The following is a 24,920-nucleotide window of genomic DNA, read 5'->3' on the forward strand; positions in this document are numbered from 1 at the left end:
TTCCGTGCTGCCTCCTCATATCGCCGCCTCTCTGCTTTCGCTGCCTCCAGCTCAGCTTTGGGGCGGCGATATTCTCCTGGTTGAGCCCAGGGTCCCTTTCCGTCCAATATTTCCTCCCAAGTCCACGAGTCCTGGTTCCTCTCACGCTGCTTGATCCATGGTTGGTGGGTAATTCTGTCACGATCGTCTTCTTGTGAGAGATTGGACCAAGGCGCAGCGTGTGCAAAATACATCTCTTTATTGTGGAAGAGAGAAAAAACACGAAAACGAACACTATACACAAACTAACAAAAACAACAAACGACCGTGAAGCTAAATAACGTAAGTGCACAGACAAGCAACAAACGTTCAACATAGACAATTACCCACAAACACATGATGCCCATGGCTGCCTTAAATATGGCTCCCAATTAGAGACAATAAACCACAGCTGTCTCTAATTGAGAACCAAATCAGGCAGCCATCGACATACAAACACCTAGACAAGACATTACCCCATTAAACCTACAAACCCCTAGACAAACCAAAACACATACTTCCCCATGTCACACCCTGACCTAACTAAAATAATAATGAAAACAAAGATAACTAAGGCCAGGGTGTGACATTTCCATAGTTTTGATATCATCACTATTATTCTACAATGTAGAAATAGTAAAAATAAATAAAAACCCTTGAATGAGTAGGTGTGTCTAAACTTTTGACTGGTACTGTATGTATATATATATATAAACTCAACTGCATTTATTTTCAGCAAACTTATCCAAGATGGCATAGCAGTGGGGATGTCTGTTTTGATTGTCTTGTTCCGTCCCTTGTATACATCGTTTTTCTAAGTATATACTTCGTAATTATTTGTATTATTTTTTAAATCTCATTTTCCATCTACGGACTGAACATACTCTCCTGCTAGCCAGCTAACTAGCTACTAGCTAGTAGTCAGTTAGCCGCTGCTAGCGGTCATCACCGTTAACCCGGACTGGCTGCCTCAGCCCAGGCAACTCCTGCCAGCCTGCACAGCGCGATATCTACCCAGAGCATATCGGACTGCTTTTCTCTACCACATCTCCGGATTCCTACTGCAAGGTCTGAACCTTTACTCCGTCTAATGTCTCTGTCCCGAAGCAAGCACCAGTTAGGCTGGAGCTAGCCTCGAACTAGGCCCATCTCCTGGCTAGCCGAAGAGATTCCATCAAGCAATCCCTGAGCTTCAATTACCTCTTTTGCCAATTGGCCTGGACCCTTTGCTGCCGCCACGGAGCCCCGCCGATCCATCATGACTGGTCTACCAACGTAACCGTCCGAGGGGGTTTCTGTCCCGAAGCAAGCACCAGTTAGCCTGGAGCTAGCCTGGAGCTAGGCCCTTCTCCCGGCTAGCCGAAGAATTACATCAGATAATTCCTGGCCATCAATACCTCTTCTGCCAATTGGCCTGGGCCCTTTGCTGCCGAAACGGAGCCCCGCCGATCCATCACGACTGGTCTGCCAACGTAACCGTCCGAGGGGGTTTCAACAGACTCTCCTGTTGCGACCTTCCCCTGAGGCCCATCTGCTAGCCTGCTGCTAGCCCCGGGCCTGCTAGCTGTCTGAATCGCCGTGTCTCCAGCCCGCCTAGCTACTCACTAGACCCCATGATCACTCAGCTACACATGCCTCTCCCTAATGTCAATATGCCTTGTCCATTGCTGTTTTGGTTAGTGATTATTGTCTTGTTTCACTGTAGAGCCTCCAGCCCTGCTCAATATGCCTTAGCTAACCCTTTTGTTCCAGCTCCCACATATGCATTGACCTCACCTGGTTTAAATGGTGTCTCTAGAGACAATACATCGCTCATCGTCTGAGATCCCCAAAGAATGGAAAGCTGCTGCGATCATCCCCCTCTTCAAAGGGGGAGACACTCTAGACCCAAACTGTTACAGACCTATATCTATCCTACCCTGCCTTTCTAAGGTCTTCGAAAGCCAAGTTAACAAACAGATCACCGACCATTTAGAATCCCACCGTAACTTCTCCGCTATGCAATCTGGTTTCCGAGCTGGTCATGGGTGCACCTCAGCCACGCTCAAGGTCCTAAACAATATCATAACCGCCATCGATAAGAGACAATACTGTGCAGCTGTATTCATCGACCTGGCCAAGGCTTTCAACTCTGTCAATCACCACATTCTTATCGGCAGACTCAATAGCCTTGGCTTCTCAAATGACTGCCTCGCCTGGCTCACCAACTACTTCTCAGACAGAGTTCAGTGTGTCAAATCGGATAGCCTGTTCTCCGGACTTCTGGCAGTCTCTATGGGGGTGCCACAGGGTTCAATTCTCGGGCCGACTCTTTTCTCTGTATACATCAATGATGTCGCTCTTGCTGTTGATGATTCTCTGATCCACCTCTACGCAGATGACACCATTCTGTATACATCTGGCCCTTCTTTGGACACCACTTAACCTCCAGACGAGCTTCAATGCCATACAACTCTTCTTCCGTGGCCTCCAACTGCTCTTAAATGCAAGTAAAACTAAATGCATGCTCTTCAACCGATCGCTGCCCGCACCTGCCAGCCCGCCCAGCATCACTACTCTGGACGGTTCTGACTTAGAATATGTGGACAACTACAAATACCTAGGAGTCTGGTTAGACTGTAAACTCTCCTTCCAGATTCATATTAAGCATCTCCAATCCAAAATTAAATCTAGAATCTGCTTCCTATCTCGCAACAAGGCCTCCTTCACTCATGCCGCCAAACATACCCTCGTAAAACTGACTATCCTAAAATAGCCCCCAACACTCTACTAAGCAAACTGGATGCAGTCTATCACAGTGCCATCCATTTTATTACCAAAGCCCCACCACTGCGACCTGTATGCTCTCGTTGGCTGGCCCTCACTACATATCCGTCGCCAAACCCACTGGCTCCAGGTCATCTATAAGTCTTTGCTAGCTAAAGTCCCGCCTTATCTCAGCTCACTGGTCACCATAGCAACACCCACCCGTAGCACGTGCTCCAGCAGGTATATTGCACTGGTCATCCCCAAAGCCAACACTTCCCTTGGCCGCCTTTCCTTCCAGTTCTCTGCTGCCTATGACTGGAACGAATTGCAAAAATCACTGAAGCTGGAGTCTTATAACTCCCTCTCTAACTTTAAGCATCAGCTGTCTGAGCAGCTTACTGGTCACTGTACCTGTACACAGCCAATCTGTAAATAGCACACCCGACTACCTCATCCCCATATTATTACTTACCCACTTGCTCTTTTGCACCCCAGTATCTCTACTTGCACATCTATCACTCCAGTATTAATGCTAAATTGTAATTATTTTTGCCTCTCGGGCCTATTTATTGCCTACCTCCCGACTCTTCTACATTTGCACAGACTTTACATAGATTTCTCACCTTTTTTATTTTGTGTTATTGACTGTACGTTTGTTTATGTGTAACTCTGTGTTGTTGTTTTTGTCGCACTGCTTTGCTTTATCTTGGCCAGGTCGCAGTTGTAAAAGAGAACTTGTTCTCAACTGGCCTACCTGGTAAATAAAGGTGAAATAAAATTAATTAATTAATTAAAAAACTTAACATGTGTGAATATTTGTATGAACATAACATGATTCAACAACTGAGACCTAAACTGAACAAGTTCCACAGACATGACTAACAGAAAATCAATAATGTGTCCCTGAACAAAGGGGGGGTCAAAATCAAAAGTAACAGTAACAGTCAGTATCTGGTGTGGCCACCAGCTGCATTAAGTACTGCAGTGCATCTCCTCCTCATGGACTGCACCAGATTTGCCAGTTCTTGCTGTGAGATGTTACCCCACTCTTCCACCAAGGCACCTGGAAGTTCCAGGACATTTCAGGGGGGAATGGCCCTAGCCCTCACCCACCGATCCAACAGGACCCAGATGTGCTCAATGGGATTGAGATCCGGGCTCTTCGCTGGCCATGGCAGACATTCCTCTCTTGTAGGAAATCACGCACAGAACGAGCAGTATGGCTGGTGACACTGTCATGCTGGAGGGTCATGTCAGGATGAGCCTGCAGGAAGGGTACCGGGAGGAGGATGTCTTCCCTGTAATGCACAGCGTTGAGATTGCCTGCAATGACAACAAGCTCAGTCCGATGATGCTGTGAAACACCGCCCCAGACCATGACGGACCCTCCACCTCCAAATCGATCCCGCTGCAGAGTATAGGCCTCGATGTAACGCTCATTCCTTCGACGATAAACGCAAAGAGGACAAGTACATTAGAGTGTCTAGTTTGAGAAACAGACGCCTCACAAGTCCTCAACTGCTTCATTAAATAGTACCTGCAAAACACCAGTCTCAATGTCAACAGTGAAGAGGTGACTCTGGGATTCTGGCCTTCTAGGCAGAGTTCCTCTGTCCAGTGTGTGTTCTTTTTCCCATCTTAATCTTTTCTTTTTATTGGCCAGTCTGAGATATGGCTTTTTCTTTGCAACTCTGCCTAGAAGGACAGCATCCCAGAGTCACCTCTTCACAGTTGACATTGAGACTGGTGTTTTGCAGGTACTATTTAATGAAGCTGCCAGTTGAGGACTCATATCTCTATGTTTATTATCCATCTTTCATATAATTTTGTTATTTAGCAGAAGCTCTTATCCAGTGCGACTTACAGGAGCAATTAGGGTTAAGTGCCTTGCTCAAGGGGCCATCAACAGATTTTCCATCTAGTCGGCTCTGGGATTTGAACCAGTGACCTATTGTTTACTGGCCCAATGTTCTTAATCCCTAAGCTATCTGCCGCACTGTTCCTCTTTCCCAACTAGAACTGACTTTGCTGATAACTTCTTTATTGAGGAGTAATGTACTTACTACGACTGTGATATGTGCTAAATGTAATGTAAAATCCTGCCTCCATATTTATTTTGCTCCTTCTCCCTCTCTTTCTCTCTTTCGTTTTTTCTTTCTCTCCCCTCATTCTTTATCTGTCATTATTTCTTTCTGTTTATCTCGCTCTCTCTTTCTATCCCTCTCTCTTTGCAGGTGATGCAACAGGCGCATCATAGACAGCCCAGTACTTGCAGCAGATGTACGCAGTCCAGCAGCAACACTTCATGTTACAGACAGCAGCCCTCCAACAGCAGCAGCAACTGAGCAACGCTCAGCTCCAAAGTCTAGTCGCTGTGCAGCAGGTGTTTGTGTGTGTGTCTGTCTGTATTTGTTGGAGCGTTAGTTGTTAAGAAGATAATTAGAAATCGGGTGCATATTAATGACCTTAATAATAGGGGGTGCCCTTTGAGCCAAACAAACCTATTCAAAAACAAATCAAATCACATTTTATTTATCACATACACATGGTTAGCAGATGTTAATGCGAGTGTAGCGAAACAGTGTCATTTATAGCATTTATGGTTTTAAGGGACATTTCAAAACAAGGCATAGGTGGTGTGCGCTATTGACTTTCTAGCTGACAGACTGCCAAAAATACTTCTCCACGCTGCCTTCCTTCCCTCCATTTTTACCTGCGATGGCGATGCTTCCTGTGGGCTAATGTGGGGCTAATGTGTGGATGGATGGAGAGCCCTCTGTGCCTCTCTCTCTCTCTCTCTCTCTCTGAGAATGCCCCCAGGCTTCCTGAGCTTTGACAGTGATGAATGTATGTATACCTGGGAGACTACAAGGCATATACCAGTGTCAAGGGACCCACAGACATTTAACATTTTACATTTAAGTCATTTAGCAGACGCTCTTATCCAGAGCGACTTACAAATTGGAAAGTTCATACATATTCATCCTGGTCCCCCTGTGGGAATTGAACCCTGGTCCCCCCGTGGGGGAGCACACAGCACACAGCATACGTCATATACAGTACCTTGTCAGAAAGAACGGGTTTTGTTTTGTTTGGGGAAATGAGGGAAGGTCCAGAAACAGGAATACAAAGGTCGGCCATTTCCTAAACACACAGAGATGATAGCTCTCGCAGTATGTCCAAGTAAACACATCAGTTGAATGGAGTCAATGTTCTTGCCTGTGTCTCTGTCTCTGTCTCACTATCCTGGGGTTCAAGGCATCAACTTTTGTTTAGAAATCTGTGAAAAATGACAGTGACATAGAAATGGACCTCAATAGGATGACATTGAATTGAGAGTATATCTTAATAGCACAGGAGACTGCTGAGGGAGGACGGCTCATACTAATGGCTGGAATGGAGTAAATGGAATGGTATCAACCACATGGAAAACATGTGTTTGATGTGTGCGATACCATTCCAGTTATTTCATTCCAGCCATTTCTATGAGGTCGTCCTCCCCATTAACATTTTACTGCAGTGGGCTAAATTAGGGTCACAGTTTCTTGGTAGTCTTAAACAAATCTACTTTGAAACAAAAGTATACATCTCACACACATGGTTATGGGCTTAAAAAAAGAGGAAACCTTTACCATGTCGGATATAGAGTTGAAATGTATTACATTTAGCATTTGCATCTCAACATTACATTTGATATATATCACAGAAGACTGAAATCTAACAAAATCGTTTGATTTTCAGCACTTCTTTTATTTGTATGTTTATTAATTATGAAATTATGAAAAATATGAATAACGTTACACACATGAGGCCACTAGAGGGCAATATGGTCATTTGACTGAAGGAAAGGGCTACGGTGCCGCCGGCCGCCTGTGCCCAGTAGGGATGGTTAATAGTTAACCTCTCTGATCAGTGGTCAGTGAATCGCGTATCTATCCTCCTAACAACATTGATTAAAACAATGAACAGTCCAGCATTGACAGTAGTCATTATAGCAGTAACACTTCACAGCGGTATAATGCTTTATAACTTGCTATAAGCATGTATGAGCCCCATTACAGCTATAGCTAAAGAGAACTAGTGGTTGCTCACAACTAGCCAAGTTAAGACTCCCGTATAGTTTCCCCCAACATAACATGAATTGGTTCTCCATCAGTATGAGGCCTGGCTGGTCAACATGGGCTCTTGATGGCTGACGTGTTAGTCCCTCCCTGGTGGCACACTCATCTTACATCTTATGAAGGTCTTTACACTCCATTAGAGAAGCGTGGGCTACACTTGAAGGCTAACACTGTCCATTACTCTGGCCTGTATTGGATTTTCCCTACGTAGTGGCAAATATAAGTAATAAAGTAAGTAGAGCCATTCAGAGCCAGAATAGTCCATAGAGCATTAGCCCATGTCCTGTTTCTGTGGCCTGAGGCAGCTTACAAGTACACTCTCTGGACAGGACGCTAATCTATAGCATGGCCTACTTATAAGGGACAACATCAATGAATGTTTAGTATATTGCAGGGTGGCACAAAGTATCTATTGATGGATTTGATATTGGAACCATTTCATTTCCTACATTTCCCAGGCTACCATAGTGGCAGGACGACAGCGCTACAATCTGAATGGGAACCCTTCTTATATATAGGGCATGTTCATGAGGGGGCAATCTTACAAAACGTTCATCACATTAACATATTGTGCTGAAGAAATATGTTTGGAATTGTGTTAGTATAGTCATAACAGTACACTTCCTTCCTTCTCTCCCAGGTAAACCTGGCCACGCCTCCAGCAGCAGCCCAGCTAATCAGCAGAGCCCAAAATGTTAGCTCTGTCCCCACATGTATCCTCCAGCAGGCCATGCTCCTGGGCAATGCCTCCAGTACCGCCCTCACCACCAGCCAAGCTCAGATGTATCTGCGGACTCAGATGGTAAGGAAATGGCACACATGCACACACACTCCACATTTCTCATTCCTATTTCACCTAGGTCAATAGTCATCTCCTCTCCACATGACTAGATGGGCACCATTCATCTGAATAGTGATGGAAAGTTTGGATATGGCTTTATTTTCTGAAAACTTTCCTTCCTCTGTCTACTCCATCTAGTTTATGTTTTCCATATGATTCAATATGATGTTTTCCTTCATGTGGCCAGGGTATAGAACTGTGGCACAGCAGAGGCTAATTTAGGTGGAAAACAAAACTCAAGACTTGAGTGTCAGTCATATTTTTCCTGGTAGAAATACTGAGGTTCCTCGTATGATTTTTGGAGTAAGGTTTTTTTTTTTGACAACGTTGCAATCTGAAACCATCAAGCGCCACTGAGTTGCTATCCATCTTAGATCAGAGTAACACAATAGGTACAATGCTGCACATGACTGGCTTTATTCAAAATCAAATTGCTGCCATGGAAGAAAATGCCTTAGCCATGTAGTACATGGAGTGCGAGATCCAGTTGAAAGAGCTTTGTTACTGTTGTTATTTTTTGTCTTAGCACAGTGGGATAACACAACCTTGGCTGAGGGCTTAGCTGGTCCTGATTTGGAGCAGTGTTAGTGCCAATATTTGTTGTTCTTTGTCCCCCCAGCTCATCTTCACCCCAACTGCAGCTGTTGCCACTATCCAATCAGAGGCCTCTGTACAGTTCGCCATCAACCAACAGTCTAATAGTGCACAGGTAATATTCACCCCACAACATGCGCATCCATGTGCACTCACAACCTCAATGAGCACACATACTGTATGCACAGACACAGGCACACACATTATCACACAACACACATCCTCACCACACACATACCATGGACACTATATTGTCATTCTAAATCCCCTGATTCCCACAGGTGCAGAACCTTGCCATCTGTAGCCAGCAGGAGGCTCCCTCCTCCTCCTCTCAGCTCCAGGGCCTGTATCTCAAACAGATGTCTGGAGAGGCCCAGCTCTCCCTGGCTGGCCAGCTCAGGAGTCTCACCCTGGGGCCACAGGGAGCCCAGCTGGGGCCCCTGTAGGCCCCTTCAGAGGGCGGGCAGAAGGGCGAGGGCCACATGGAGCTGAGTGCCCACCTGGTGAGCGTGAGACGCAGTTTGACGGCTGTCAGCAGTCAACCCAGGTAGATAACATTCAAAGCACCCTGGTCATGACTTCCATGCTCAAACGCATTATTAGGTTAGCATAACAGAGAAGCATAGGTTTTCATAAACATGATAACTGTAGTGCATGTAGCTGCAGCCAGAGCTGCTATTTCTGTGCCATGCTGAACATATTTGGAGAAGTGTTAAGCAACATGAGTGTCCACATTCAAAAGAGAATCATTCTGCTGTTGATTTTTTACTTTTGTGATATAGACATCGAATTTCACACCCAGTTAGGGCAAGTCTAAAGACGTGTTCTTTCATCATTTTGTCAAAAGGCACTTTCATAACCTCGTCTCCACTATAGGGCCTTTTGAGTTCTACCGTATTTCCTAACCACATCACCAGGGAGTCACAGGGCTGTCTGTCAGACCTATCCAAAGGCTTTTCTGTAAATGTAGGCCAGCCCTTCATTAGACAGACAGCCCTATCCACGTGAACCCACTAACAGAGGAAATGGGTTATTATTACAGGACTTAAAGGGGAAATGGCCTAATCAGACAGAAAGCCTCAGCCAGACCCCAGTAACAGCTCCTATACTGAGCAAACATGGCAGAGATGAGTCTTAAAAGTATCTTAATGGCAAGAGTAATAACAGCTTCAAAACACAGCAGCAGCAGCAGTACACTCAGCATAATTTTAATATGAAGAGTTCCTTGACTATAACTAGATTTCCAATAGTCCATCAACATCAACATTCAACCTCTACTGCCTGTGTGCAGTATGCAACACTATGTGCAGACAGTGATCCAATTCCATCCTTCAATCTTGGTATTGGTAGAATTCTTTAGAAATGTTGACAGTTCTGTGCTGAACCTCTCCGCTCAATTTTTTCCTCATGAGGATCTAATTAGAAGTTGGGATAAAGGGGATCTCCCAAACACTGTCTTACACAATCACCTCCTTCCTGCAGCAGTATAGCTTTAAGAAGCTCTAAGCAGAACCAGACTGTTTCCGTAGTGAAGCCAAAGGTGAGGAGGACAAGCTTGCAGCGGAGGCCTGACCCATGGGTCTCCACAACCGAGCTAAGGTACTCCTAATCAGCTACTCCCAGATGGGGGTTGGCTGAGTGCACGCCACTCAGCGCAGCACATCTTCCTCTCTGCCACCATGTGCGCACAGGAACCCCCCCCCCCCCCCCCCCCCTCATCTCAGGGACCAAAATCAATAGATCAGAGGCAGGATCCTCTGTTTTCGATAAAAATGCATGCCACGATAGTTGCGCTACTGTTTTGCTAAAAATCGCTTGGTGGTATTTCCTTTTGATTTAGTTGCATTTGGTGGGTTATTTTGACAGGCTCAATTGGTTCATGTACGGAACATTGTGTGCTGGATTCTATTATTTATTGATATGTTTAAAACCAAAAGTAGACTGCGGTCTGGACCCAAAGTCGCAATATTGAATTGGATGCAAAACAGCCTGCCCGCAGCTAGACAGTGGTATGTGAATATTGGTCTGAAGGTGTGCTTTTGTCACTTAAAGGTGTACTCTCAAACTTTTGGATAATTTCAGCCAGTTGTTTTGAAAGTGGTGCTCACAAGGAAAAAATGGTCCACAAAAATTGTAAAATTGTGTACTTTGTTATCCATTACGTATGATATGCTACAATTCGTATGATACATTATGAATCCAATTCGTACGATATGTTACGAACTTAAAGGGGAATTTCACTCTGGGGGAATCTGGCCTTGTTTTCATCATGTCTGGGGCATTTATTTGTAGGACAGTGAAATGTGTTACACACATAATTGCCCAAGAGGAAGGTATGTCTGGGCTTCGTGCACTGATGATGGCTTCAGGTGTATTGATGGGGGGGAGGGGATGAGATCTAAAAATAAATGTAGTCCTGCTTTATTGCATTTCGCGAAGGCTCTATGTTATACTAATTGCACTATACTTTTTTGTGCATGTAGATATGATTGTCCTTGTTCGATAGAGCCATTGGACGTCTTTCAGCGATATTCTGATTCATTGCTAAATATACAAGCAGACCATTTTTCCCCCAGTCTCTGAAAGCCTACAACTTGTGTTGGGCGGTGCTTCGTGGTCTGGCCCCCATCCCTCCCCCAAGGCGGGCCTTTTTGAAAAGGAGGCGGACACTAACAACAAAATCGTTTGGGCAAAACTGAAAGAACTGACCAGATGCAATGGCTTCAAGTGGTTCCTCTTATCAATAGGAATTCGACCATGGAGCATTTTTTTATAGGGATGCACGATATATTGGTGAACATATCGGAATCGGACGATATTAGCTAAAAATGACAACATCGGTATCGGCCGATGTCTAGTTTAACGCCGTTGTGAAAAACCGATGTCAAAGCTGACATGCATACATATATAACGTAGGTACATGACGTTATGACGCCACGTAAAATTTTGCGCTGCACCTGCAACACAGTATTCCTAACCTAGCCCACAATGTCTGCTGTGTGGATCGAGCAGTCAACAAGTCGAGCAGTCATTTGAAAGAGTAAGAACATTTCAGTGAGACAACAAAGACAAAATCCATTAATGCCAAGATAATGGAATTCATTGCCCTTGACAATCAACCGTTCTGTCGTGGGTGATGGCTTTCGCGACTGGTTAAGCACCGGTACACACTAGATACCAAGTGCGCTATTGTTCAGATTTTGCCCTGCCGGAGTTACAGTAATAGCTCACTGCTATTAGCTTCACGACATACTATGGAACGCCATTTGGGTCTTTGTGTATCAAAAAAGATACATGTCAAATAACACTATTTGACAATAACACTATTTGACGTGTTAAATTCACTTTTAATTTGACACATCAAATAACAGTTATATGATAGATTGTTGGGTGTTTTGAATTTGCATGTGCCAGCCAAGCCCCACCACTACTATCAGTAGCACTGTCAAAGCTGTACAAAAAAGTCTGCAAACAAGCAAACACCGGCCACAAACAATGTGTTTACAATACCGCGTTGGTAATGAAGCATTATTTGTTTGACCACAACTTCTGGGGTAGCTAGCTAGCTTTAGCTTGGTACCTAGCTAGCACCAATACAACCAATCTGAAAACAATGACCAGTAGAAACTGCAGTCATTTTCACTAATCTTAGCAATGATTTAGGAATCCTTTTGAGTAAGTATTAGCTAGGTAGCCACTTGTTGTTTGCCAATTGAAATGTAACTTTAGTTCATGAAAAATAAATAGCTAGGCAGCTACTTAGCCTCTCTGGGGTCGCGGGACGCTTGCGTCCCACTTGGGGAGCACCCCCCACCCACCCCCCACTGATTAGCATCGCTAGCATAGCGTCACAATTAAATAGTAGCATCTAAATATCATTAAATCACAAGTCCAAGACACCAAATGAAAGATACAGATCTTGTGAATAAAGCCATCATTTCTGATTTTTAAAATGTTTTACAGGGAAGACAAAATATGTAAATCTATTAGCTAACCACGTTAGCAAAAGACACCACTTTTCTAACTCCATCAGTTTCTTACTCCATCAGGTGCTATCACAAATTCGACCAAATAAAGATATAAATAGCCACTAACCAAGAAAAAACTTCATCAGATGCCAGTCTGATAACATATTTATTGTATAGCATAGGTTTTGTTAGAAAAATGTGCATATTTCAGGTATAAATCATAGTTTGCCATTGCAGCCACCATCACAAATCTCACCAAAGCGACTAGAATTACTACAGAGAGCAACGTGTATTACCAATTTACTCATCATAAAACATTTCTTAAAAATACACAGCGCATAGCAATGGAAAGACACAGATCTTGTGAATTCAGACAATATTTCAGATTCTCTAAGTGTTTTACAGCGAAAACACAATAAATCGTTATATTAGCATACCACATGTGCAAACGTTACCCGAGCATTGATTCAAGCCAAAGAGAGCGATATCGTTATCATCGCCAAAATATAGTAATTTTTTCACTAACCTTCTCAGAATTCTTCCGATGACACTCCTGTAACATCATATTACAACATACATATAGAGTTTGTTCGAAAATGTGCATATTTAGCCACAAAAAAACGTGGTTATACAATGAGAATAGTAGCCAACCTGGGCCGAAAACATCGGCCGCCATCTTTGACAGTGATCTAGTGTAATGCATAACTAATCATAAACTTTACTAAAAAATATAGGGTGGACAGCAATCGAAAGACAAATTAGTTCTTAATGCAATCGCTGAATTACATTTCTAAAATTATCCTTACTGTGCAATACAGGGTTCGCCAAGCGAAGCTACCCCAAAGAAAATGGCGGAATATGCGTTTAACATTTTTCTACAGAACAACGATTTATCATCATAAATAGTTCTTACTATGAGCTGATCTTTCATCAGAATCTTGGGCAATGTATCCTTTCTCGGGTCTAATCGTCTTTTGGTCGAAAGATGTCCTCTTGTCCGTCGAAATGGCCACTAACGTTCGACCGGTACTGGAAACGTGCCCAGCACTTCAAAGTGCATCACAAAGAAATGCCTCAAAATCGCACTAAACGGATATAAATTGCTATAAAACGGTTTAAATTAACTACCTTATGATGTTTTTAACACCTATAACGAGTAAAAACATGACCGGCGATATATAAGTGGCTAAACCAAAGCTTGGAAAGAGAGCCAGTCCGACGTCCATCGTGCGTCAGGCGCAGCAAGAAAAGAAAGCTACTTCCGCCTTGTGCTCTTTTATACAGGCCCTGATTGCGCAATCGACTCCATTCAAATTGTCACCTCTTACTGACATCTAGAGGAAGGCGTGGGCAGTGTTTGTATCCTCATAGCATTTACAGGGACATTAAAACTGACCTGGGACCAGAGGCCAAGATTTCTGAAATCTCACTCCCTGTCAGGAAAAGTGCTGTAGAATGAGTTCTGTTCCACTCAGAGACATAATTCAAACGGCTATAGAAACTAGAGAGTGTTTTCTATCCAATAATAACAATAATATGCATATTGTACGAGCAAGAATTGAGTACTAGGCAGTTTAATTGGAGACCAATTTTCGCTAAGTCGAAACAGCACCCCCTATATCCCCAAGAAGTTTAACCCTGTTGTCCAAAGCTAATGTTATAAGCAGCCAGCTAGCTTCATCTGGCTAGTGAGGAGTGACCTGACCGGGTTATGTGTTGTGAAGCTAGCCACAATAAGGATTAGGCACAATAGTGGAATTGCGGTTTGCCTTCAAAATAAAAGTACCTCTTTGAAAGTGATGCAGAAGGTTACAATTGGTGGAATCATGCCATATTTAGACTAGATAATGTTAAACAAGGTTGGAATGTGAAGCAATGAAATGGGGTATCAGTATACTCGGTGACACCCACAGAACACAACTGTGAAAAGCTTGCGCAAATATTAGCGTTGTAACTCTTATCGCGGGACTGTGACTGTGTGAAATCACCTCCCCAGTCAGCCTATTGTGTGTATTGACATTCATATTGCACTGTACAGCTTTACCTAAGGATTGGGAATCAATGAAATGGGGTAACAGTCTACTCAAAACCCAAGATATTTTTTTCCCAACGTCCTCCTCAGAGTTATCAGGCTTCAAAACATCCACGCAGTATTGTTTTTCCTCTGGAATACTGTTCAATATACAGAGTAGGTTGACAATAAATGTGTCTCCATTCACAGTTGTTTCAGAGTCCCGCAATAAGAGCAACGATGCTAATGATCTCTGGGTGTCACTGAGTAGACTGATACCCTATGTCATTGATCCAAAATCCATAGGTAAGGCTGTACAGTGAAATAATTATGCCCCCAATGCAATTCTAAAGTATAATACATCCAGTGTGATTTCAACAGATTTTTGTCAAATTAACAAATGATTGCCTTTTGTTGATTTTTATATAACAACATTCCAACTTCGTTTAGCATGATCTATTCAATTATGTGAGTGGTGATCCTAACTGACCTAAGACAGGGAATTTTTATTAGGATTAAATGTCAGGAATTGTGAAAAACTGAGTTTAAATGTATTTGGCTAAGGTGTATGTAAACTTCCGACTTCAACTGTATATCAAATCAGTTCTCTAGGTTTAATTATTACGTGATTAAACTAATCATGTAAACATTAACTAGGAAGTCGGGGCACCACGGAAAATGTTGATTACAAAGTTATAATTTTCCGAGTGTAACTCTTCAGATATTTTAATATCTGATCAATTAGTCTTCTATTAATGAATTCTGAATCGTTACCCTATTAGTCTCATTCCAAACGTCAGAAAATTCATGGTTATCTGCACAAACCTTAGTTTCCATAATGAATCAGCAATATACAAATTGGCTTAATTATTTATTTACTAACTAACTAAATAATCACACAGAATTACATAACAAACAAACAGTAGGTATTGGTTACGAACAATGATAGAAAAGTCCTTAGTGGGTTAAGCTGATATGACGGCTTGGTAGTCAAAGGAAAGGAGTGGGGACTGAGAAAGAGCGGAAAAAAACAAATGGATTCATTGCACACAGTCTCTAATTATATTAATTGAAATGCTAATCCTTTGCACATGAACGGCCGCTCATTCGAGAATAATTGCAATGTATCTATATTTACGCTTGTATCTCGTTGTTGTCTTCTCTGTTGGAATCCTCGATCATCCTGTAGGGTTCATCAGAGTCTCTGGTTAACTTTCCCAGAAGTCACAATAGCTTTCGTGGTTGTAGGTGGTTGGAATGGATACTTCAGAGTACCAATCGGAAATGTTCCAATAGATAGATGCTTCGGCGGTTGTCGGTATTCTTGTTCTAGATTTACGTAATTTCTAGCTGCAGACTAGTAATTTACGTCTAAGATTTGCTCTTATTCTGTAGCGATCGATAGTCTCAGAGTTTATCCATTCCAAACTACAGCTGTATGGTCTCCAATCTTGTAGTTTTAAACCATTTCACACGTAGCTTCAGCTACATGTTTTCTAGTCTAATGTGAATTTCATCAGGAGTGGGTTTTATACACTTCAGTAGAAAAGGCCGGTTCCATGACGCCTCCGTAATCAAATCAAATCAAAGTTTATTTGTCATTTGCGCCGAATACAACAGGTGTAGACCTTACAGTGAAATGCTTATTTACAGGCTCTAACCAATAGTGCGAAAAAAAGGTGTGTGTGTGTGTGTGTGTGTGTGTGTGTGTGTGTGTGTGTGTGTGTGTGTGTGTGTGTGTGTGTGTGTGTGTGTGTAGGTAAGTAAAGAAATAAAACAACAGTAAAAAGACATTTGAAAATAAGAGTAGCAAGGCTTTATACAGTCACCGGTTAGTCAGGCTTATTGAGGTAGTATGTACATGTAGGTATGGTTAAAGCAGTGCTTCTCAATTATTTTCTGTTACGCCCCCCCTAGGAAGAAGTAAACATTTCGCGCCTCCCAACTCTGCCGCGACTGTAAATAGTATCATTTGTCTATAAAATTGTTATAAGTACACCTCTGCATAACATTGTATCCTTATTAACATTAAAGAAAACAAAAAAAAGAAAAAAGAAAGAAATATAGATCAACTTACAACAAAGAATAACTTTATTAACATTGTTTTTTAGTCTGTAACAGAAAAGACTTAAAGAGCATCAATTTGCCTGAAATTTAAACTTATTTAAACTGTAAACATTTTTTGACCATTTGATACTGAAAAATAAAATATAATCAATAAATAATAATAAATTCAAATTGATCAGCAACATTAACTCAGGAGCACAATATATGAAACACTTTGACCTATAAAACAAAAATGAATAAAACAATTTGTGCTGATTTTTTAAAATCAAAATGAGGAAGTCAGGATTAATGGCTACAATGAGCACGTTTTGCAGAGCACAGCTTTTCGAAGCGGGGTTTGAAGCAGGATACTGCAACTCTCAGCTCCTGCTCAATGTTTAGCTGGGACCTGTACTTGGTCTTCAGTGCAGCAACAGCAGAGAAGCCAGTCTCACAAAGATAAGATGTTGCAAAAGGAAGAAGAATACCCATGGCCCTCTGCCCTAAGAGTGGATACTGCCTCTACACTCAGCCAGAATTCACTCAGTGTCTGTGATGTGAACCTCAGTCTCAATGTGGAGTCAGACGTCATATCAATGAACTGGTCCTCCTCTGCAGAGCTGAAACCAGTTGGAGCTGGTGCATTGAAAGGATCTCTCACCCAGTCATATTGGGAACTGTTTTCAGGGAACTACTTTTTAAAGAATCCCATCAGTGATGAAATATGCTCCTTAATATATGGAATCACCGAGGTGGCATCATAGTCAGTAGTGTCAACAAATTCATGCAGGTTCTCGAATGAATCAGTATTTCCTTCATCAAGTCGCCTGCCCCACATTGCAAGCTTTCGAGTGAAAGAGCTGATCTTGTCTGTGACCTGAGGGAGGTGTTTATCTTTCCTTTGAAGCTGTAGATTTAGTTAATTTAGCTTTCCAAATATGTCACTCAGGTAGGCCAGTTTTGCCAGGAAGTTCTCATCACTAAATTTTTCTGCGAGGTCATACTTGTGCTCCTGCTCCGAAAACATTCTTATCTGCTCTCTGAGCTCAAAAACTCTGGACAAGACGTTTCCTCGTGACAGCCACCTTGCTTCACTGTGAAACAGCACAGCTTGATGTTCAGCTCCCATCTCCTCACAGATAGCAAAGAAGACTCTTGTTTTTAGTGGTCTGGTCTTTATAAAATTGACTACACCTACAATGTCAGTCATAACCTCACTTAATTCAGAGGAAAGGTTCCTTGATGCCATTGCTTCTCTGTGTATAACACAGTGTGTCCACTCAGCATTAGGTGAGGCCTTCTTGATGAGTGCCCAAAGTCCTTTTCTCATCCCTGCCATGGTCTGTGCACCATCACTGCAAACACCAATGCAGTTCTCCCACTTTAGCCCATTCTCAGTCAGGAAGCAGCCCAGCATTTTGAATAGCTCTTCAGCTGTGGCTCTGTCTCTGACATATTTACAAAAAAGTAGATCCTCACACAGGGAGTTTGTCATGTCAAAACGTACATAAGCGATAAACAAACAGTCTTTGTTGCTGTCAGTTGCTTCATATAACTGTAAGGCAAAACGTTTGTCTTTGAGTTTATCTACCAGCTGTTCTTTAAGATCGTTAGCAATGTCATTTATACGTCTGGCGACAGTGTCATTGGACAGAGGGATAGTTTTTATTTTTGCAGCACTTGCGTCATCCAGCATGACAGAGACCATGTCTAATGCTGCAGGCAGTATCAGCTCCTCTGCTATGGAGTGTGGTTTTTTGCACTGAGCAATTTGGTAAGCCACCTTATATGATGCTAACAGTGCTCGCTGGTTTACTGAAGTAGCATTCACAAAGCGGGACGATTGTTGGCAATATTCGGCACGTTTTTGCTGAAAAAACTCAAGCGACTTATCAGCGTGATTGGGGTGTAATGTCTTTAAGTGACGCCTTAATTTATTTGGCTTCATGCTGTCCGCTGCCAACATTTTTAGACACAGTAAACATACCGGTCTTTCCTCGTCTCCCACCGTAGTCACAGAGAAGCCAAGCGCTACGTACGCGTCGTCATATTTCCTCGTCTTAGCTTTCGGGAGACTTACGTTTGTCTCATTATCTCCGTCTCTCCGCCTTTCTTTTCATCCCTGTTAAATATTTTTCCATGGTGTCTCTTAAGGGTTTGTTATCTGCACTTCATATCTCCTGCTCTGTGCTGTGTGCTCTTGTTCGGTGCAAAAAAAAACTACTCCGGCAAAACAAAAGCATGTTCCCCGGGATCATGCGGCAAAAAAAAAGCATGTTCCCCGGGGTCACACGCGCCCCCCCTGGCATCGCTCCGAGCCCCCCCAGGGGGGCGCGCCCCACTATTTGAGAAGGACTGGGTTAAAGTGACTATGCATATATGATGAACAGAGAGTAGCAGTAGCGTAAAAAGAGGGGTTTGCGGGTGGTGGGACACAATGCAGATAGCCCGGTTAGCCAATGTGCGGGAGCACTGGTTGGTCGGACCAATTGAGGTAGTATGTGCATTAATGTATAGTTAGTGACTGCATATAAGATAAACAGAGAGTAGCAGCAGCGTAAAAGAGGGGTTGGGGGGGGGGGCACACAATGCAAATAGTCCGGGTAACCATTTGGTTACCTGTTCAGGAGTCTTATGGCTTGGGGGAAAAAACTGTTGAGAAGCTTTTTTGTCCTAGACTTGGCACTCCGGTACCGCTTGCCATGCGGTAGTAGAGAGAACAGTCTATGACTGGGGTGGCTGGGGTCTTTGACAATTTTTAGTTTCCTGAGGGGGAATAGGCTTTGTCATGCCATCTTCACGACTGTCTTGGTGTGTTTGGACAATTCTAGTTTGTTGTTGATGTGGACACCAAGGAATTTGAAGCTCTCAACCTGATGTCTACGCTCACGTGGGCGTGGCCATTGATTTGGTTAACCGTATATGAAACCCCATACTCTCATTTAGAACGTTAACATCACATTACATCTTTTCACAAATAGCTTCATGTTTAATCACATATGTTTCACAATATTTAGATGTAAACCTAACAGCTGGGAAATGTACACTTGAAGAGATGCAGTTATGTGTGTTTCCTGTCCTTCATGAGATCACCAAATGAAACACACTCGTCATAACTGTCCCCTATGTGTCCACGGACCATTCTCAAAAGTAGAAATATTGTTTAATTCTCCCATTTTGGGGTTTAGGAGTTTGGCCAAGAGAGGGTCTTTATTCTCTTAGACTCTCTCAATGCTGCATGCCAGTTTCTACCAGGTATTTATGACCTGTCGTAAAGTCATAAAACTGTGGAGCGAGAGAGAGAGGGGGGGGGGGCTATGATCCTCCCCCCAGGGCACGTCATGACAGTGTGTTAACTATTTAACTGTAATAGAATGCTTAAAAGGATGCAACATTTTTTTTATATCGGTTATCGGTATTAGGTTTTAGTTTTTTTTTTGCAAGAAAAATATTGGATATCGGTATCGGCCAAAAATGTCATATCGGTGCATCACTATTTTTTGATGTTCTATATTCAAACAGAATATAGAGAAGAGGATTCGAAAACAAAGAGTTGGATTTAGCTAATGTTAGAATCTCAGCTACAGCCGATCAGTGGTGGAAAAAGTACCCAATCGTCAAGTAAAAGTTGAAAGTCACCCAGTAAAATTCTACTTGAGTAAAAGTATTTGATTTTAAATATATGGCAGGGAGAGATGAGGGGAGTGGTGATTGAAGGGAGATATCTTGCAACCCGCTGGCTCCACCCTCGTGCCTTATATGGACTTCCTGACCCAACGAGGCAAGCCTGTGCATCATTAAGTCATGGAGTGCTTGGGGATAAAAGAGTAAGCGGGCTGCACTTATTGGGAGAGGATTGAGAGTGTTATGGAGAGTGTGAGAAGAGAGAATTAGCTGTGTAATTACCTGCTAGCACTGCTAGCACCCTTCCTGTCAGGCGCAGCACAGAAGACCTATCAGGATCTGACGGCTGACCAGGTGATGCATTACGAGGGGAAAAAGGAAATCCTGAGCCGGTATGGTTACACCCTAATTAGGCTGGCCAAGAGCTGGCTAACTGCTGAACCACTGACGCTCACCCCCATTGAGAAAGTGGTCATAGATACATTTCTATGCTCTATCCAGTTCAAAGCTAAAAAGTTAGCAAGCTAACCCGCAGAGCGCAGATCAGCTGGTGGAACTGGTGGAAGGTCAACAGGTGGCTTTGGAGGTCCTGCGCAGCGGACAACCACGGAAGGCTGAACCCTCCACTCGCCCAATGGAGCGGAAAAGGGCGGAGGACAACGGCGGGACCCCGGCCAAAGACCATGCCAGGACCCCCAACAACAGCCAGCTCCCCGAGACGACGCCCCTTCCTGAACCTGGACAACAGGAAGAACTACAAGTGTAGCGAGCCGGGACACAGCACCTGGAACTGTCCAAACCGCGATGTCCCGATGCCTTAGCCACTGAGGTAGCCACCGGGAGTCTCTGCGGCTTGCTGATGGGATGCTGGGCTAAGGAGAGTGGTTCTTCCCCTGTCACCCCGGTAAGAGCCAACGGAAAGGACACCACAGCACTTTTGGACTCCGGGAGTATGGTGACCCTGATCAAACCTGACTGACACTGTGGCCATCACGTGCATACACGGTGAGACCAAGGACTACCCTACCACACTCCTCCATCTACAGACCACTAAGGAACAACACACAGGGCCAGTGGGAGTCGTCCCCGAACCTGCCTGTGCCGGTCCTTATTGGGAGGGATTTCCTGATGTTCCGCCAACTGTGGACCAGTATGTCCGGAGACGTGGGGAACCAGAAGGGAGGAGGAAGCCGGAGAGGTGGGAGGGATGCCAGAAGGAGGGATGCCCGGATGTGTGGATTCCAGGAAGTGGACCCCCAGGCGTCAACAGAACCCCTCTCGGAGGGTGACTCGGGTGAAGCAAGACTGGAGGAAGGTGTGGCGAGTCTGGAAGACATGTTCCCGATGGACCATGAGGTGGTGCCAGAGCCCACCTCTCTAGCGGGCCGGTTCGGCACGGCCCAATTGGAGGATCCTAACCTGGCCAGCGCTCTACAGCAGGTGGCCATGGTGGATGGAAAGCCCATGGAGAGGGTAAGTCAGATCACCTACCCCCATTTTTCTATAAAGAAGAAATTGCTGTATCAGGTCATGAAGAAGAATGACGAATGTATGGCATTGTAGTTGGTGCACCGTCCCTTTGTACAATCTGCCCTGCAGTTGGCGCACTCCCACCTTCTTGGCCCTCACCTAGGGGTGGAGAAGACCTTAGACAAGATCAAGGCATGATTTTACTGGCCAGGTGTGAAGAGAGCAGTGGAAGATTACTGCCGCAGTTGCCTGGAGTACCAGCAGGTGTCTCCAAAACCACACTTTTTCAGCCCCTTAATTCTCCTACCCATTATTTCAGTCCCTTTCAGCAGGATCGCAATGGACCTGGTGGGACCTCTACCCAAGAGCATCCGAGGGCACCAATACAGCCTGGTGATTCTGGATTATGCAATGGCCCGCAGTTCTCAAGTTCCTAATTCTGATCGTTCGCTTACGACTGGGGATTCCAACACAACACCTCCAGCCCCAACTACCCAAGGTCCAACGGCTTAGCGGAGAGTTCAGTCAAAATTGTCAAAGGTCTGATGAAAAAGGCACACGATGGAAAGGAGAATTTCCATCGTAAAAAGTAAAAAGTCTGATCTACCGCAGCGCACAGCTGCAGCACGGACAAATGTTGATGGGACGTTGCATCAGAACCAACCTACCCATCCATGAGGACATGCTAACACCCAGAGGTACTCACAGGTGGGGGGAGCACATTTCACTCGCAAAGTGAAAAACAAAGACAAACAAAAACAGCGACATGACAACAGTGCAAGACATTTCTTTGAACTGAAACCTGGAGATCATGTATGACTCTGAGATATCACTACAGGAACCTGAATGCAGCAAGGACGCATGCAGAGAGAAGTTGCACTGCGATCCTATGAGATCCAAACAGAGCATGGATCACAACTGAGACGAAACAGAGTGGATCTAAGGCTTCAGCCATTCACGTAAGAGACTGAGGATCATCAGGAGGATACTGCTGAAGTGTCTTTACCAATGGAGAAAAGAGTCAGAACAACCCTGAGTGACAACGACTACTGTCCAACTGTTTCAGTATGCACTTCAGCAGAACAACCAAAAAGGACTGTCTGAGCCCCAGAAAGGCTTATTGAGAATTGCTAAAAAATAAAAAAGCACCTGGACTGAATGTTTTCATTTATGTGAAAACAAATAGAGCCCCAATAGAGTATTGTTGGACAGAATGTGTTTAGGTGAAAAATAAAAATGTTCATTTCCTCTTAAATGATGAGAGCGATTTTGAAAAGAAAAAGGAAGAAATGTATGTTATTGAAAATGGTATATTATGCAGGTTGAGTAAACAAATGTGAGATTTGATATGTGACATGTTTAGTTAGAGAGAAAATGTGTTTTTTTAAAGGAAGGAATATGTGTTCATATGTGAAGACTACGTTACCCAGCAATCTATGCGAGGATGGGGGTAGTTAGAAGGCATTGGATGGCTACACAAGGATATTGCTAGCTGAAGTATCAGTTTATTAAAAGCAGTTAAATCTTTATCCCCAGATGTTTGTTTTCGTTAAGTTCCATAGACCATGACAATGTGTTAGGCCTCAGGGCTTCTATTGTTTGGTTTATAAACACTTTGAGTTTGAGTTTATTTTATTTTTACAGGGACAGTGCACATTAATCAACATTTCAGTAAAAGTGCCGGTTTCAGGCAGCCGGCTAATTTTCAACCGCAGTCCCTGGGCAGGTTATTAAAAACAATTACAATATAGACAAGCATTGAGCAGTGAGCACAAGCAGAGCAACATAGGACAAGCAAGACATAGCATAAAGACAGAGCAACATAGAACAAAAAGCAGCAAACAAAATTCATAAAAGCAACAAAGTGTTTCCACACCTCACAAGCTACAGACAACAGTTTCTATGAGCGGAAGCCTCAGTCCAGGCTTCACCGACTAAAGCCAAGACTTAACATGCCCTGGGGTGTCTGTCTGTTTGGGAAGTTATTGTTGTGGTAACCATCGTACAATATACCTGGGGCTTTATAGGCATACACACTTGAGGCCAAATCCTAACTCAATGTGCTCAACTTATAATTGTGTACAAGGACTGTTTGTAGTTTATTGTTCGTTTTGTGAAAGAAACCTGACATTTCTTAGTTTAAAGCAAAGACTAATGTTGATTTGTGTTGTTTTTACAGAGTACACATAAATCCAGACACACCAGATCCTGCAGCAGCATAAACAGCAGCAGTTTGTTCCAGCATCACCAGACCCAGCAGCTTCCTCTGAGGGGCCAGGCCCTAGTGCTGTACACATCCTCCATCCACAGCCACTCTCAAGCCCAGATGCTACAGGCCCTGTTTATCCAGCACCAGCCCAAGAGGGCCCTGTCCCTGTGTTGTCCAAATCCCCTGTTTATGCTCCTGTTCCCAGCCAGCAGGCCACTATCTCCACTATCAGCTCCCAGATCCTTACACACAATGTGCCAGACCCAGGCTGCCCCTCTGCCCAATGCTAAGCTAGGGAAGCTGGCTGCAGTCAACCTCCAAATCCAGCCAACAGCTTCTGCCCCGGACTCTCAGCTGGTTCAGGACAGTGCCAGCAAGGAGCTGCCCACATCTGAGGTAGTCACAGAGAACAGTTTCACTTCCCTCGTACAGCAGCCAACAGCCCCTTGTACTCTTGAGGTCATCACTACTGAGCAATACCCATCAGACCCCAGCAGCCACACCACACACACTGGAGGTAGATATTACTGTATATTTTATATTTCACATAAGGTTGCATCTCAAAGTCATTGGACTTATGGATGACCAGAAGCCCTGACGCTGTTCAATTTGATACAGTAATGTGAAGGTCCACCCACATGGCAGAGAGGGGTTCACACTCCCTCCCTCCCTCCCTCCCTCCCTCCCTCCCTCCCTCAGACTCACTCCGTCTGTAGGCCTAGGCAGCCCAGGCACAATGGCCATCCCCACTCCAGCACTCCCCTCAAGCGGAAGACTAAATCTGTCACGCCCCAAAGTCCATTGTTCTGCCCTGCCACTTGGGGGAACGCGACAGCTTTAGCCATAATTAGGGGAGAGGGGCCGGGCTTTGTCATTCTCCCCATGGGCTAGGGGGAAGAAAGGAGCACTTGTAATGTCTGGCAGGTGTATACGCGCAAGGCCCATCCACATTCAAACATGAATAATATACAGCAGTGGAGGCTTCTGAGGGGAGGATGGCTCAAAATAATGACTGGAACGGAGCAAATGGAATGGCATCAAACACATGGAAACCATGTTTCATGTATTTGATACCATTTCACCTATACTGCCCCAGCCATTACCACAAGCCTGTCCTCCCCAAAACTTGCCACCAACCTCCTGTGATATACAGTACTTTCAAGAGGCCAGGAGGCTGTTACTCAGCATATACTGAAGTGTCCAACAGTGCCACTTGGCTGCTTTGAGTTAGAACACCATGTGATCAGGGCACTCCTCCTCTAAGTGTTAT

The 24,920-nt window shown here is 44.0% G+C and overlaps 1 pseudogene; it reads left to right on the forward strand.

The window, feature by feature from the left end:
* LOC120061600 overlaps window positions 1-24,920 on the forward strand; it is a 36,862-nt pseudogene that overhangs the window by 6,269 nt on the left and 5,673 nt on the right.

This window comes from Salvelinus namaycush, chromosome 16 (genome assembly GCF_016432855.1).
Source record: "Salvelinus namaycush isolate Seneca chromosome 16, SaNama_1.0, whole genome shotgun sequence".
Lineage (NCBI taxonomy): Eukaryota > Metazoa > Chordata > Actinopteri > Salmoniformes > Salmonidae > Salvelinus > Salvelinus namaycush.